This window comes from Phyllobates terribilis, unplaced genomic scaffold, assembly GCF_046119375.1.
Source record: "Phyllobates terribilis strain yellow unplaced genomic scaffold, ASM4611937v1 Scaffold_2__4_contigs__length_985480577, whole genome shotgun sequence".
Lineage (NCBI taxonomy): Eukaryota > Metazoa > Chordata > Amphibia > Anura > Dendrobatidae > Phyllobates > Phyllobates terribilis.
In genome coordinates, this window is record NW_027362762.1 from 435,163,939 (window position 1) to 435,177,978 (window position 14,040).

The 14,040-nt window shown below is 45.0% G+C and overlaps 1 protein-coding gene across 6 annotated transcripts in view; it reads left to right on the forward strand.

The window, feature by feature from the left end:
- Nucleotides 1-14,040, forward strand: part of RAD51C (RAD51 paralog C) — an 84,812-nt gene that overhangs the window by 30,190 nt on the left and 40,582 nt on the right. The window lies entirely within an intron of this gene.

Genomic DNA, 14,040 nt, shown 5'->3' on the forward strand with positions numbered 1-14,040 from the left:
CACACACACTGTATACGCCGTACGCACCACCACACACTGTATACGCCGTACGCACCACATACACACACACACTGTATACGGCGTACGCACTACGCACACACTATACGCCATATGCACCACACACACTGTATATGCCGTACACACCACCACACACACACACACACTGTATACGCCGTACGCACCACACACACACTGTATACGCCGTACGCACCACACACACACTGTATACGCCGTACGCACCACACACACACTGTATACGCCGTACGCACCACACACACACACTGTATACGCCGTACGCACCGCGCACACACTGTATACGCCGTACGCACCACATGCACACACACAAACACACACTGTATACGCCGTATGCAACACACACACTGTATATTCCGTACGCACCACACACACACTGTATACGCCGTACGCTCCACCACAAACACACTCTGTATACGCCGTACGCACCACACACACTGTATACGCCGTACGCACCACACACACACTGTATACGCCATACGCACCACACACACACACTGTATACGTCATACGCACCACACACACACACTGTATACGCCGTACGCACCACACACACACACTGTATACGCCGTACGCACCACACACACACTCTGTATACGCCATACTCCCCACACGCACACACTGTATACGCCGTACGCTCCACCACAAACACACTCTGTATACGCCGTATGCACCACACACACTGTATACGCCGTACGCACCACACACACACTGTATACGCCATACGCACCACCCACACACACACTGTATACGCCATACGCACCACACACACACACACTGTATACGCCATACGCACCACACACACACACACTGTATACGCCGTACGCACCACACACACACACTGTATACGCCGTACGCACCACACACACACTGTATACGCCGTACGCACCACACACACACTGTATACGCCGTACGCACCACACACACACTGTATACGCCGTACACACCACACACACACACACACACACTGTATAAGCCGTACACACCACACACACACTGTATATGCCATACACCCCACCATACACACTCTGTATACGCCGTACGCACCACACACACTGTATACGCCATACGCACCACCACACACACACACTCTGTATACGCCGTACGCACCACACACACACTGTATATATGCCGTACGCACCACACACACACACACACTATATACGCCATACGCACCACACACACACTGTATACGCCGTATGCACCACACACACACTATATATGCCATACGCACCACACACACACTGTATGCGCCGTACGCACCACACACACTGTATACGCCGTACACACCACACACTGTATACGCCGTACGCACCACACACACACTGTATATGCCGTACGCACCACACACACTGTATACGCCGTACGCACCACCACACACTGTATACGCCATACGCACCACATACACACACACACTGTATACGCCGTATGCACCACACACACACTGTATACGCCGTACGCAACACACACACTTTATACGCCGTATGCACCACATACACACACACACTGTATACGCTGTATGCACCACACACTGTATACGCTGTACGCACCACACACACACTGTATACGCCGTACGCACCACACACACACACACTGTATACGCCGTATGCACCACACACACTGTATACGCCGTACACACCACCACAAACACACTCTGTATACGCCGTACGCACCACACACACACACTGTATACGCCGTACGCACCACACACACACACTGATACGCCATACGCACCACACACACTGTATACGCCATACGTACCGCACCACACACACTGTATATGCCGTACGCACCACACACACTGTATACGCCGTACACAACACACACACACACTGTATACGCCATACGCACCACACACACACTGTATACGCCGTACGCACCACACACACTGTATACGCCGTACGCACCACCACACACTGTATACGCCGTACGCACCACATACACACACACACACTGTATACGCCGTACGCACCACGCACACACACTATACGCCATATGCACCACACACTGTATATGCCGTACACACCAACACACACACACTGTATACGCCGTACGCACCACATTCACACTGTATATGCCATACGCACCACACACACGCACTGTATACGCCGTACGCACCACACACACTGTATACGCAGTACGCACCACACACACTGTATACGCCGTATGCACCACATGCACACACACACACACACTGTATACGCCGTATGCAACACACACACTGTATATGCCGTACGCACCACACACACACACTGTATACGCCGTACGCTCCACCACAAACACACTCTGTATACGCCGTATGCACCACACACACTGTATACGCCGTACGCACCACACACACACACACTGTATACGCCGTACGCACCACACACACACTGTATACGCCATACGCACCACACACACACACACACTGTATACGCCATACGCACCACACACACACACTGTATACGCCGTACGCACCACACACACACACACACACTGTATACGCCGTACGCACCACACACACACTGTATACGCCGCACGCACCACACACACACACTGTATACGCCGTACGCACCACACACACACACTGTATACACCGTATGCACCACATACACACACACACACACACACACTCTGTATACGCCGCACGCACCACACACACACTGTATACGCCGTACGCACCACACACACACACTGTATACACCGTATGCACCACATACACACACACACACACTGTATACGCCGTACGCACCACACACACACACTGTATACGCCGTACACACCACACACACACTGTATATGCCATACACCCCACCATACACACTCTGTATACGCCGTACGCACCACACACACTGTATACGCCATACGCACCACCACACACACACACTCTGTATACGCCGTACGCACCACACACACACTGTATATATGCCGTACGCACCACACACACACACACTATATACGCCATACGCACCACACACACACTGTATACGCCGTACGCACCACACACACACTGTATACGCCGTATGCACCACACACACACTGTATATGCCATACGCACCACACACACACTGTATGCGCCGTACGCACCACACACACTGTATACGCCGTACACACCACACACACACACACTGTATACGCCGTACGCACCACACACACACTGTATATGCCGTACGCACCACACACACTGTATACGCCGTACGCACCACCACACACTGTATACGCCATACGCACCACATACACACACACTCTATACGCCGTATGCACCACACACACACTGTATACGCCGTACGCAACACACACACTGTATACGCCTTATGCACCACATACACACACACTGTATACGCTGTATGCACCACACACACTGTATACGCTGTATGCACCACACACACTGTATACGCTGTACGCACCACACACACACTGTATACGCCGTACACACCACCACACACACACACTCTGTATACGTCGTACACACCACACACACTGTACACGCCGTCCGCACCACCACACACACACTCTGTATACGCCGTATGCACCACACACACACTGTATACGCAGTATGCACCCCCCCCACGCACTGTATATGCCGTACACACACTTTATACGCCATACGCACCACACATACACACTGTATACGCCGTACGCACCACACACTGTATACGCCATACGCACCACACACACACTGTATACGCAATACGCACCACACACACTATACGCACCACACACACACACACTCTGTATACGCCGTACGCATCACACACACACACACACACACTGTATACGCCGTGCGCAACACACTGTATACGCCGTACGCAACACACACTGTATACGCCGTACGCAACACACACACACTGTATACGCCGTACGCAACACACTGTATACGCCGTACGTACGTTTTGTCCTTATGTGGGTACAATGTAAATTAAAGCACCTTTGTCATAAATTTTTCCATGTTAATAAAATGTTACCTTTACCTACTTTGCTTTCATTTTAACACAGGGGGAGGGTTGAGTGCATATAGGAAAGAGGACACACAGGGGGAGAAAGATCAAACGAGAGAACACATGAGGGAAGAAGACAGCCCAGGGGTGGAGAGAGTGCAGACAAGGGGGAGAGCATATGGGGTACACAGGTCAAAGAAGAGAGCACAGACTGGAGAAGTCAGCACATGGGGGAAAGAGAGAGTGGATAGGTGGGTGAGCACATGGAGGGGGAGAGAGATTCTCAACGCTGCAAAGCCTGCCCCCATTGTGACATTACCGCCCTCCCGATGCGATAGCATCAGGCCTCCATCTAGTAGCATTAATAATTATGAATACATTTGTGGAAAAAGGATGAGATATTTTTAAACCAGTAAATACATAATAAATCGCTATGGAAATTCATGCTGTTAGGAGAACGGGTATTGAGTTGCAAAATTCGAAATGCTTCTCTATTGAGCAAGGCTTTACGCGAGTCAATGCCCCATCTCGGTTTGTTAACCCTTTCAATTCCAATCCCTCACCCCACCCCACCCCCCCAAAAAAAATGTAAATTGCCGTTATTTTAATATAAAAAAAATGTTTAGTGGCACCTGAGATGCTCAGTTTTCATTTTATTTATATTTGCTATATGTTCAGCAATTCTGGACTTAATTTTTCATATTGTACAACCAACATATTGCAACCTGCAACAAGTGCATTCTACAATATAAACTGCATATGTGGTGTCACAATTGATAAAGGAGTAGACTCTAATCGTAATGCCATTATTAGCAGAAAATGTACCGTATTTGTTTTGTTAACATATTGGCAAGTGCTACATTTATTGCTACCACATCTAAAAAAAAACACATAATGCAAGCCAAGTATTGTTGTATTTGACAGTATTGGGAAATGTGAATAAAATAGTTTAGAGACAATGCATCACAAATGTGGTATGATCAGACCATGTCCCTGTACGGTCAGACACAGCCATTACACAGTACACAGCAGGGGCACATTTATAAGATTATCTCAGCACATGAACATTTTTTTAACACATCCAGTTGTGCAAATCATTATTATTCCAAGATCTATTGATTAAAATGTACTTTGTTTGTGGGAAAACCCCTATAAGGAAATCCCTTTGATTTCATTATATTGCAAGCATCAACTTGTGGGGGAAAAATGGTAGATGTTTAGATGATTTGTAATTATTTTTACGTTTATCTTTTGTATTATTTTTGTTCAAAAGGGTTGTTTGTGGATAATTTTGAACTTTTATTTCTGCCTCTATTGTGCGGCCTATTTTAATAATCTTGCATTGTTCATCAAAAAACTGATCATTGGAACAAATGGATTTTGCTCTATGCATTTCACCATATGGATTAGACTTGATAGTGTGCTTTGGATAGCAACTAGTCGCTTCCAGAATGTTGTTACCAGAGTTTGACTTGCTATAAATAGTAGTTATTATTGAGAGAAGATGTTAGTTCATCAAAAATAATAAGTCTAAAAATGAAATATGATCCCCTGAACTTGAGTTAGTGAATCTTAAATTTAGCTAATTCCTATTGATGTATTTACAAAAATTTAGTATGATCGCTTCATCGCCAGTCCACACCAGGATATTGTCAATGAAATGGCTATACCAGACTATACAATCGTAAAATGGATTATCAGGAGAAAAAAATGAAAAGTTTTTCCCACCATGCCACGTACAGCACTGCAAAGGAGAAATTATGACCTCATTGGGGCACCCCTGACCTGTAAATAATGTGTCATCAAAAATAAAATAATTCTGAAGTAAGAATTCAATCGCAACTAGAAGAAACTGTTGTGACTCTAAGCTGCAGATGGCAAAATGGTACTCAACTGACATAAGAGCAAGCTCATGGGGAATGCAAGAATATGAATTAACAATATCGCACAAAAGAATTGATGAGCTTTTTGTCTATGTGAACCACTCCCTCTGGCCTTACCTTTAGGTTGTCTTCAGATAGTTGCGCCATATTACTTCTGCCATTCCCTCTGGTCTTACCCTTAGGTTGTCTTCAGATAGCTGTGCCATGTTACTGCCGCCACTCCCTCTGGTCTTACCCTTAGGTTGTCTTCAGATAGCTGCGGCCTGTAACTGCTGCCACTTCCTCTGGCCTTACCCTTAGGTTGTCTTCAGATAGCTGAATCATGTTATTGCGGCCACTCCCTCTGGTCTTACCCTTAGGTTGTCTTCAGATAGCTGCGGCCTGTAACTGCTGCCACTTCCTCTGGCCTTACCCTTAGGTTGTCTTCAGATAGCTGAATCATGTTATTGCGGCCACTCCCCCTGGTCTTACCCTTAGGTTGTCTTCAGATAGCTGCGGCCTGTAACTGCTGCCACTTCCTCTGGCCTTACCCTTAGGTTGTCTTCAGATAGCTGAATCATGTTATTGCGGCCACTCCCTCTGGTCTTACCCTTAGGTTGTCTTCAGATAGCTGCGCCATGTTACTGCTGCTAATCCCTCTGGCCTTACCCTTAGGTTGTCTTCAGATAGCTGAATCATGTTACTGCTGCCACTCCCTCTGGCCTTACCCTTAGGTTGTCTTCAGATAGCTGAATCATGTTACTGCCGCCACTCCCTCTGGTCTTACCCTTAGGTTGTCTTCAGATAGCTGCGGCCTGTTACTGCTGCCACTCCCTCTGGCCTTACCCTTAGGTTGTCTTCAGATAGCTGCGCCATGTTACTGCTGCCACTCCCTCTGGTCTTACCCTTAGGTTGTCTTCAGATAGCTGAATCATGTTACTGCCGCCACTCCCTCTGGTCTTACCCTTAGGTTGTCTTCAGATAGCTGCGGCCTGTTACTGCTGCCACTTCCTCTGGCCTTACCCTTAGGTTGTCTTCAGATAGCTGAATCATGTTACTGCTGCCACTCCCTCTGGCCTTACCCTTAGGTTGTCTTCAGATAGCTGAATCATGTTACTGCCGCCACTCCCTCTGGTCTTACCCTTAGGTTGTCTTCAGATAGCTGAATCATGTTATTGCCGCCACTCCCTCTGGTCTTACCCTTAGGTTGTCTTCAGATAGCTGCGGCCTGTAACTGCTGCCACTTCCTCTGGCCTTACCCTTAGGTTGTCTTCAGATAGCTGAATCATGTTATTGCGGCCACTCCCTCTGGTCTTATCCTTAGGTTGTCTTCAGATAGCTGCGGCCTGTAACTGCTGCCACTTCCTCTGGCCTTACCCTTAGGTTGTCTTCAGATAGCTGAATCATGTTATTGCGGCCACTCCCTCTGGTCTTACCCTTAGGTTGTCTTCAGATAGCTGCGCCATGTTACTGCTGCTAATCCCTCTGGCCTTACCCTTAGGTTGTCTTCAGATAGCTGAATCATGTTACTGCTGCCACTCCCTCTGGCCTTACCCTTAGGTTGTCTTCAGATAGCTGAATCATGTTACTGCCGCCACTCCCTCTGGTCTTACCCTTAGGTTGTCTTCAGATAGCTGCGGCCTGTTACTGCTGCCACTCCCTCTGGCCTTACCCTTAGGTTGTCTTCAGATAGCTGCGCCATGTTACTGCTGCCACTCCCTCTGGTCTTACCCTTAGGTTGTCTTCAGATAGCTGAATCATGTTACTGCCGCCACTCCCTCTGGTCTTACCCTTAGGTTGTCTTCAGATAGCTGCGGCCTGTTACTGCTGCCACTCCCTCTGGCCTTACCCTTAGGTTGTCTTCAGATAGCTGAATCATGTTACTGCCGCCACTCCCTCTGGCCTTACCCTTAGGTTGTCTTCAGATAGCTGCGCCATGTTACTGCTGCCACTCCCTCTGGTCTTACCCTTAGGTTGTCTTCAGATAGCTGAATCATGTTACTGCCGCCACTCCCTCTGGTCTTACCCTTAGGTTGTCTTCAGATAGCTGCTGCCTGTTACTGCTGCCACTTCCTCTGGCCTTACCCTTAGGTTGTCTTCAGATAGCTGAATCATGTTATTGCCGCCACTCCCTCTGGTCTTACCCTTAGGTTGTCTTCAGATAGCTGCGGCCTGTTACTGCTGCCACTCCCTCTGGCCTTACCCTTAGGTTGTCTTCAGATAGCTGCGCCATGTTACTGCTGCCACTCCCTCTTGCCTTACCCTTAGGTTGTCTTCAGATAGCTGAATCATGTTATTGCGGCCACTCCCTCTAACCTTACCCTTAGGTTGTCTTCAGATAGCTGCGCCATGTTACTTCTGCCATTCCCTCTGGCCTTACCCTTACTTTGTGTTCAGATAGCTGCGCCATGTTACTGCTGCCACTCCCTCTGGCCTTACCCTTAGGTTGTCTTCAGATAGCTGCGCCATGTTACTGCTGCCACCTCCTCTAACCTTACCCTTAGGTTGTCTTCAGATAGATGCCTCATATTACTTCTGCCATTCCCTCTGGCCTTACCCTTAGATTGTCTTAAGATAGCTGCGGCCTGTTACTGCTTCCACTCCCTCTGGCCTTACCCTTAGGTTGTCTTCAGATAGATGCCTCATATTACTTCTGCCATTCCCTCTGGCCTTACCCTTAGGTTGTCTTCAGATAGATACCTCATATTACTGCTGCACTGCTGCCACTCCCTCTTGCCATTGAAGTCTAAGGGTGCATGGAAAACATTGGACTGCACTCGAATGACATCTGTATGCAAATATACCAGTGACTATGCTGTGAAAATTGCATTGGTGACCCAGGAGTTTATTTTACTGCATAGTTACAAGATGTGCACAGTTCTTAATTTATGATAATTGGTTGCAAAACTCTGTACCCTGATTATATAGCCCAGGCCTAAATATTATAGAGTATTCTATATGATAAGCATTAAATGGGTGGTCTGAAACTAACACTTTATTTAAATCCAAAATGTCTATTTAAAGTCATAATCTAATCTCTTTTCTAACATACTTTAATTAAAATTTCCATCGTTCCCTCACTACTGTTTTATTTTTTTTTACCCTTTTTCTGTTTGATGATGATTTGCTTGAAAGCCCCCAGTGCATGTTGGGATACTCAAATGAGTTGTCATTGCTGCAGTCTCAGCCCCCACCCTAAAACAAAGTGTCATTAGTGATGTCTGTTTCGTGGTCTGGGCTAGTGCCTACTCTACTGAGCATGTGTTGGTTGTCAATTCTGACGGATGCTCAGTAGGATTCTGTAACTGCAATATTCTTCTCAGTGCACAGTGACAGTTCGCTCCCTCGCCGGCTCTGATGAGAAGTGACGAGTCGGGTGGGGGCTGGTCTCTGTTTGCTGCGTTTTCTCCTTACAATGCGCACTGACAGTGCGCTCTTGCTGACTCGTCACTTGTCATCAGAGCCGGCAAGGGAGTGAACTCTCACTGTGCATTAAAAAGAATATTGTTCAGTGACAGGATCCTACTGAGCATACATCGGAATTGACAACTGACATGTGCTCAGTAGAGCAAGGACTAGCCTAGCCGCTGAAATGGATGTCACTGATTGTGACAGGCATTTAGGATTAAATACACTTTAGTTTTGGATCACACCTTTTAAGCTTTTCTGTCCCATAGGTTCTCTGTTACAAATAATTGCAGATGGTCAGAACTATACTGCTTTTCAGTCTAGAAGCTAAAATCTTGAGACACAGTTGTATGGGCATAACAGGACTGATTTCCTAAAGCTGTCCTTATCTAGCAAAATTATACTAGACCTTGTAAAATGTGCTGTTTGATAAATGTTGCATATTTTTGGATCGGCTTATGTTAGTCCACTAAAGGTATGCTAAATTATGGTGCAATGTTGGGGCAAGCGAGCACAATTTAGACCATTCCCCTTTCTCCATCACTTCCACAACTGGAAAACCTTCTATAAAGCTCACAATAAATTTGGGACAAGGCATGTAAGATAAGTTATTGGGCTCAACTTATGGCAAAATTCTGGTACATGTTGCTCAGTAAATCAGCCCCCATATGTTTGTCATGCATTCACAGCCGTACAGACTGTATGGACCTCTTATTAAATAGGCATAGCACACCTATTAAACCACTGTTCCTGAAACCTGAATTCCCAGAATAAATATATCACATAGATGAAGCACCTTTTATTGCTGGGTTACATTAACGGAGTTTGGGGAACCAAAGGTACAGCTGGTCCTGGTAGAGATTCTGCATGTACTTGAGTTTAATCTCAGGATGAGTTCTGAAATATCACGATGGTATGTATGCCTTTATTTTTCAAGCTGAGCCTTTTCTGGTGAAAGAACGTTTCTACTTTTCTGATGGAACCACTTTAAGATTAGAAACCGGATTTGACCTAATAAAATAGTGTGGGGTTTGTACCGTGAATTTAGGAATCCCTTCTTTGAAGCACATTGCATAAAATAAAGCTCTCCTGCGTGTCCCCGCTGCAGTATTGTAGAAGTATAAATAAAATGTACTTTCTGCCCTCGTCAAAGCCTCCTAAGCTCTTCTACTCTGAATTGCTGTTCTAACAGCTCCTAAATATAGCCGAGCTATACCAGCAGGCAGCGTAATGGCTTCAGAGCTGGAGGAGTTAACAGCATGATATGCCTGATTAGCTAGCTAATGTGGAAGATATAAAAAGGGCCATGCTTATGCATAGCTTCTGTCATTGCGCCAGTTCAAATACATTTTAGCTGGAAACAACATGCAAGTCGCCTTGGCTGATTGGGCTTTTTGGATTCAGCAGATGCCTGCTTTATTCCATTACTCTTCGACGCTCAGATTCTATTTTATTTGTATAATATATTTATTGTTCCAGAGATAATAACCTGGCAGGTTTTCAACTGAATAGTGCTGAGGTCTTAGCTGTTTTAGCTGTGACTCAAAGAAATAATGCAAAATTGCATTCTCATAATGCCGTCTGCTGAAAGAGAAACCGCACACCTCTTGCCTCAACATATTACATGAGAAAAGATTTGTGTGATTGACATGATCCTTGGAGACACTTGCTCACACAGTGTTAGCATTAAAACATCAGTATGATCACTTTAAGAAAGCACAGCTAATGGCTTCCTATCGAGGTCTGCGTACCCTCTACTTTGTACGTATGTCAGGATGGAACTGTGGAGATTTATTGTCATGTTCACCATTCTTATCGGCCACTTTGCTGAGACTACAAAAACGAGAATATTTAAAGGGAACCTAGAGAAGTATAAGGCTAAGTTGGCCCTGTTCAACTGATAAATCTTCAGAGTGCCAGCAGATTTATGCAGGGAAAATATATATTTTTGTACCGTGTTAGCCAGTAGATAGAAAAATATTTAGATTTGAGAGTCCTCAGTGGTTGATACCTTTTAATGGCAAACTGAAAAAATGGTAACAAGTTGCAAGCTTTCAAGACTACTCAGGTCTCTTCATCAGGCATAGTATAACACAGAATCTGAAGAGTCACATATTTATACACAATAGGACACAGAAATAATGCAATAGATGAGACATGTGACATAAAGCAGAACTATTACTATGGGAGAAACATTTCTGGCTGTAAATATTGGAGCAGTTCATAGATAAGCAGTAAGAAAGTTTTGTTGTCCTGTGATTGAGGTCTGGTCCAGGGTTGTGATGACCCCACAGTTCTGAGGAGAACATTCTTTAGTTGATGTAGAATGACATAAATCCATGTGACACATTTATTCCTGCTCTGAAGGTGTCAAAGGTCACCATGAGTTTATATTCTCAAACTCTTCTGTCTCTCTGAGATTTGAAATTACCTTTTATACCAATATTTTCATGTCTGTGATGCTGTGATAAGAGAAACAAAAATGCTTTGCCACAGGTAGATCTATTATTTTTTTCTTTTATTGTGTGGCGATGAGAATTCATCCTTGTCCTAAGTTTTTGTCCTGTCTCCCCTACATACAGACCCCTAGCTGGACATTTGGTGCATATAATTAAGTATACTACATTAGATGTGATAGAGCTGAAAATACGTGGGATGTTTTAGTCCTGATGTGAATTGGGTATCTCTATCTTGTCTGTGGTCATTATAAATGGACCGCTTTTACATTTTTTATGGTTGCAGGGAAAGGTACCTGTCGCTTTTGGAGATGACAGGGAGCTTCTGACAATGATGCTTCTTAAATTTGGGGGCTGCCTGAAACACAAAAGTGGGGGATCTGGAAATATGGATTGTAATCGGGCATCTTTTTGTAGTAAGGGTTGTAGTTTCTGTGCAGCTCTCCTTAGCGCCTCCAGATTTGGATTGTAGGTGACTACTAGAGGCACCCGGTTGCTTTCTTGTTTAGTTTTGTAATGTAGGAGATGATTCCTTGATATTTTGGTAATCTGGTTCTCAGTTGTTCTTGGATGGTAGCTCTGACTCAAAAAGGTCTTTCTGAGGCCACCAAGGTGTTTGTCTCTATCCATAGGGTTGGAACATATCCGATTGTATCTGATGGCTTTCCTGTAGACAATAGTTTTTTGTGTTTTGGATGGAAACTGTCCCATTTAAGGTATGTTGGACTTTTGATTGGCTTCCGGTACAGGGATGTCTCTATTTCATTGTGCTGTAGCTTGATGATGGTGTCCATAAAGTTAGGTTGATGGTGGATGAAATCGATTAAAGTGTTCATGGAACGTCTTCAGCTGTTGCTCAGACTCCGTCCAGATGATTAAAATATCGTCAGTGTAACGATAGTAGGCCAGAGGCCTGATGGGACATGAGGACAAAAAGTCACTTTCAAGCTTGGCCATGAAAAGTTTTGCGTACTGTGGAGCCATTTTACTTCCCATCGCTGTACCAGTCTTCTGTAGATATATGTTGTTATCAAATTCAAAGTATTTGTGGGTGAGGATGAATTCTGTAAGTTTCACAACGGAATCCGCATCAATTCCTGTATTTTCCATGAAGATTTTGCAGGCATTTAATCCATCCTGGTGTGGGATATTAGAGTATAAAGATTCCACATCCATGGTGGCAAGGATGGTTCCTTATGGTAGAGGAGCTATTGCTGCTAGCTTATTCAGTAGGTCCGTCGTGTCCTGAATGTAGCTGGGTGTATTCTTTACCAGGGGTTTAAGAACACACTCTACCCATCCAGAAACTCTCTCAGTAAGGGTGCCCACACATGAAATAATTGGTGTTCCTGGATTTCCAGATTTGTGGATTTTGGGAAGCATATAGAATGTCCCTACTCTTGGACTCTCTGGTATCAGGTCATCGGCTCTTATGGATTTGTCAGGCAGACAAGATACCAACTTGTTTAGTTCCTTGTAATAGTCCTGTGTAGGGTCAGACTCCAGTTTTTTGTAGTAGTGGGTGTCAATCAGTTGTCTGTTTGCTTCCTTCATGTAGTCTGATGTGTTCATCATCACTATTGCACCACCCTTGTCAGCAGGTTTAATGATGATTTCTTTGTTGGTTTTCAACAGATTCATGGACACACAATAAAAAATCCCCAAAATACACACAAAGGGCTGTATGTCCAATATAAGACAATTAATACTTTCATTATGTTACCAATTAAATAAAAAAAACTGTCTAAAGACAAAAGGTGTCCTGGTTCTAGCCCCAAATTGGACAAGGATGGGCACACATACGAGCATGCTAGACAAATTCCACAAATAACAACATATTTAATGGTTATTCCCCTAGTTGTACTATACCTACATCCAGGGGCTCGCTGGTAAATTTTAGCCTGGGGGGCAAGCACACAGCAGTGGCCCATGAATAGCAGCCCATCCTTAAAGGGGTTGTCCGGTCTTAAGCTACAAGTCTGCAGTCACTCGGTGGCGGCCACATTCCAACTAGACTGTTTCTGGCCTCGCTCAATATACTTTCATCTACACATACTGTAGAAGAATTGATGCTGTTTTGAAGGCAAAGGGTGGTTACACCAAATATTGATTTTGATTTTTCTTTTGTTTATTCAATTTGTATTTTTTTCATTGATTAAAAATAAACCACGACTATTTTTTACAGCATTCATACTTTGCTGCTATTTTTTCACACCTGCCTAAAACTTTTGCCCAGTATGTGATGGTGCTCGCACAGTTCGCCAATTGAACCTGTTTTAGACCCTTTAGATTTCGTGGTCAATCGTGAACATTGCATCTCGGTGGTTAGACTTATGGAAGTAACCCCTTTGCACCCCCATT